Source organism: Carlito syrichta, unplaced genomic scaffold (genome assembly GCF_000164805.1).
Source record: "Carlito syrichta isolate Samal-C Ts95f unplaced genomic scaffold, Tarsius_syrichta-2.0.1 Scaffold126721, whole genome shotgun sequence".
NCBI classification, from domain to species: domain Eukaryota; kingdom Metazoa; phylum Chordata; class Mammalia; order Primates; family Tarsiidae; genus Carlito; species Carlito syrichta.
Genome location: NW_007070817.1, coordinates 161,746 through 166,640, shown reverse-complemented (window position 1 = coordinate 166,640; position 4,895 = coordinate 161,746).

The following is a 4,895-nucleotide window of genomic DNA, read 5'->3' as shown; positions in this document are numbered from 1 at the left end:
GCCCGCGGTGGCTCTGCGGGCGGTCTGCTTGGTGCGCGCCATGGCGGGGCCGGCCTGTCCTCTGTCCCCGGCTGAGCGGGGCGGGCGCGGGCGGCGGCTGCGGGCGCGATTCACAGAGCCCGTGAGTGTGGATCCACGCGTGGGACCGTCCCCACCCCGAGCATTTTCCTCCTGGACCTGGACTTACGAGCTCGCGGATGTGGAGGTCACAGGATCCGATGCTCCGAGTCCCCCAGGTCTACACGGCCAGCAGCGGGGACCCTCCCTCGCAGGTAATCTCAGGGTGGCTGGAGGTCTTTGTGACCTCAAGGAGGCTCAGTCCCTCATAAAGGGCTCAGATGATTAGGTCAGACCCACCCTGTTGCCTTCCACTGCATTTACTGGGTCACCTGACTCTTAACCACATCAGGCCTATGAAAGCCCATGAAGTGCATGGGTTCTGCCACCCAGAAGGGAGGGGCAGATAACTGAAGTGTAAGAGAGGGATGATAAGTAGGGATGATTCAAAATTCTGCCTGCTACTAAGATCCTGAAATTTACATTTCATGATAATAACGGTAATGCTCACGGTAAAAAATAAAGTATTATCATAGGTGCGCGTTCAACAGTGTAAATGTCTATGCAAGAAGTTCCAACTGAAGAGGTAACAAAGCGTTTATGAGGTGTCCTGAAGGTGAACGGGGTTCGTGGGAGATATGGAACCCCCGACAGAGTGACTTGTCTAGCAGACATTTCACTTGACAGGGAGGGTCCTGGGGCAGTTTTCTCCCCAAATTGACACTCAGGGAAATGTGCTGATGGCATTACGGAAAAGCTGAAGTTTTCCTGATGAAATGGTCAGATGTGACTGTCACTGTTGTCCCCCTTGACTCCTTATCCACCTTGAACTTGGATGTGATTTTGAGATTTCTTTCCTGTGCCCAGGTTGGGCATGCCATGAGACTCAGAGAAGCCAGCCCTGTCCTCACTAAGCTGCTGAACCAAGGTCATAGCTGCTCCCTCCACACTTCTGGTTCCATTAAAAAAAAAAAGAAAGAAAGAAAATCTGTTTCAGTCTACTGTGAACACACTTTTCTGATACTTGTGGAAATTAATGCTCAGTCATGTGATGCAGGTACCATGCACAGAAGTAATAGTCCCATAATAGCACTACTCAAAAAATAAATTCACATTACTGTTCTAAAAAATTAGGCCGGGCACTGTGGCTCATGCCTATAATCCCAGCACTTTGGGAGGCCAAAGTGGGAAAATGCCTGAGCCCAGACTGGGCAACTTGGTGAGACCTCATCTTTATAATAAATCAAGAAAATTTAGTCGGGCATGGTGGCACACGCCTGGTTCCAGCTACTTGGAAAATCTGAGGCGGAAAGATCGCCTGAGTCCAGGAAGTCAAGGCTGTGGTGGCCATGAGTGTGCCACTGCACTCCAGCCTGAGCACGGAGTGAGAAATCAGACTCAATAAATAAATAAATAAAATAAAAATTAAAGCTTTTTTTTTAAAAGAAAAGTTTTAGGTTCACAGCAAAATTGGACAGAAAGTAGAGTTCGTGTATATCTTTTGCCCCACATTTATGCAAAGCCCCCTCCACTACCAACTTCCCATTCGGAGTTATAGTCACTGAACCTACACTGACATATCATTAGCACTCAAAGTCCTTGGCTTAGGGCTCACTTTCGTGTGATACATTCTATGGGTTTGGACAAGCACATCATGATGTATCCAACATTATAGGAGCACATGGAATAGTTTCAAGTCTCTAAAAATCCCTTGTGTCCAACCACCCTGGTCCATCTCCCTTACCCTCAACCCCTCGCGAACAAGAATTTATTTATTCACTCATTTTAAATTGAAATATATAACCTCATGTATCTATTATGTGCAACATGATGTATAGAGAGAGAGTGTGTAAAATCTAAATCTAGGTAATTAACATATGCGTGACCTCACATAGTTATCATTGTGTAGAGAATACTTCACATATACTCATCAGCATTTTTCTTTTCTTTTCTTTTCTTTTTTTTTTTTTTTAGTGGAAGTCTCATTCTGTCACCCAGGCTGGAGTGCAGTGGCATGCTCACAGTCACCATAGCCTCAACCCACCGGGTTTAGGTGATGCTCCTGGCTCAGCTTCACAAGTAGACTACAGGCATGTACCACCACACTTGGCTATTTTTTTAATTATTATTTTGTTGTAGAGATGAGGTCTTTCCATGTTGCTCAGGCTGGTCTCGAACTCTTGAGCTCAGGAAATGCTCTGCCTCCCAAAGTGCTGGGATTACAGGCAGCACTTTCCAAGAATACAATATATTAACTATGCTCACCATGTTGAGCAATAGATCTCTTGAGCTCATTCGTCTAACTGAATTTTTGCATATTTTAACTAACATTTCCTCAAATATCCCACCTCAATCCCCCAGCTCCTGGCAACCACCATTTACTCTCTACTTCTATGAGCTACATTTTCTTAGAATCGACACATGGGTAAGTCCAAGTGAAATTTATCTTTCTATGCTTGGCTTATTTCACTTAGCACAATGTCTTCCAGTTTCATTCATGTTGCAAATGAGAGGATTTTCTTCTTTGTGTCCAAATAGAATTCCACTGTGTCTATATATACACCATATTTTCTTTATCCTATCATCCAATGTCAGACACTTAGTTGGATTCCACAGCTTAGCTATTGTGAACAGTGTTGCAATAAACATGGGAATATGCAGATATATCTTCAATATACTGATTTCTTCCTTTTCCTTTTTTTTTTTTTTTTGGAGGGGGGATGTATACCTAGTAGTGTAGGATGGCTGAATCACATGGTAGCTCTATTTTTAGTTTTCTCAGATTCCTCTATACAGTTTTCCATAATGGCTATACTAATTTACATGCCAATCAACAGTGGGCACGGTTCTTTTTCTCCACTTCTCTATCAGCAATTGTTATCCTTTGTCTTTTGATAACATCTATTCTAATGGGTATGAGGTGACAATTCCCTGATGATTAACAATGTTGAAGATTTTTACATATACTTGCTGGCCACTTGTATGACTTCTTTTCAGAAATATCTGTTTGGATCCTTTACTATTGTTTTTAATGTTTTCTTGCTATTAAGTCGTTTGCATCTTTTATGTATTTTGGATATCAACCCTTCATCAGATACATGATTGACAAGTATTTTCTCCCGTTCTTCTGATTGTCTCCAATCCTATTGTTTCCTTTATTGTGCAGGTTTTTAGTTCCATGTAATCCCATTTGTTAATTTTTCCTTTTGTTTTCTATGCTTTGGGGATTGTATTTTTAAAAATAATCACCCTTACTAATGTTGTAAAGATTTTTTCCTATTCTTTTCTTTTTCTTTTTTTTGAGTTGGAGTCTCACTCCATCGCCCATGCTGGAGTGCAGTGGCACATTCACAACACCTCAGCATCGACCTACTAGGCTCAGGAGATCCTTCCACCTCAGTCTTTCAAGTAGCCAGAACTGCAGGCACATGCTACCATGCCCGGCTAATTTTTTGATTTATTGTAGAGACGAGGTCATACCATGTTGCCCAGACTGGTCTCAAACCCATGGACTCAGGCAATCCTCTTGCTTCAGCCTCCCAAAGTGCTGGAATTACAAGCTTGAGCCACTGTGCCCGGCCCTGTTTTCTTCTAGCAGTTTCATAGTTTAGGGTCTTACTGTTAAATGTTTAATATATTTTAGTTGCTTTTTCTATGTGGCAAAAGATAAGGATCTAATTTTCTTCTTCTGCGTGTGGATATCCAGTTTTCCCATCATCATTTATTGAAGAGATTGTCCTTTTATCATTGCCTATTTCTGACACCTTTGTTGGCTGTATAATACGTGCTTGGATTTATTTCTGGGCTCTTTTCCATTCCATTTGTCTATGTGTCTATTTTCAGCATCATGCTGTTTTGATCACTATAGTTCTGTAGTATACTTTGAAGTCAGGCAACCCACAATCTTTTTCATTACCTCCATCCAATTTGTCCTGTGATCTCACCACTCAGAGATGTTAGTTCACTTTGTTTAGTTTTTTACTTGTTAAGACAGAGTGATGACATCTAAGATTTTTATATACCACCCTGAAAACTAGTACTTGACTTTATTCCTACTATTTATCTTATATCCAAGGTATTTTGATGAATTACATGTAAGTATAATTATAAAGTTTGTTTAACTTTAAGAAAAATATTGAATGCCTAAATTTTAGTCACAGGAAGTTTTCTTGTTAATTTTTATGTTTCATATACTATAAGAACTAAAATAAAATTACGGTTTATAAAATACATTATACACCCTACATATTTTTGTTACAGAGTAGCATAAAGGAGAAATCTCAACTATAAAAATATTTTACATTAGGACAAATTCTTTAGAGGTAAGAGCATGGAAATTAGTTCAGAGAATACAATTTTCTTGGGGCCTGTTTTTCTCCCTGTAGTTTTACATGAGCTTCCTAGGGTATGTTACCATTCTAATATCAAAGATTAATCAGTAAAATAAAATATTGATAAGAAAATGAAAACAGTCATTGTAGAGTAAAAACTGGTTTGTGATTTTATTCTTGTTTTTGTAAGTTAGAAAGCAACTTCTTGTTTCCCCAAGAAAATTCTTTCATGGAAGAACCAGAAGTGTACACAAGAACAACTAGTCCAGTGAATGGCAACGACCACGTTCTGGGACACCAACTTGCCACTGATGGACTGCATCAGATTTCTAACGGATGCCTACAGGAAAGCTGACTGGCTATATAGTTCATAGTGAACCAGCTGCTCCTCAGCCATGGAAGAAAACAAGATTGTCATCTTCTGAGCCTCCACTTCATCTTCGTTCAGCCTTTTCACATTCTTTGGTTTGGTATCTTTCTTCAGTCTTTTGGCTGCAGGAGGAGATA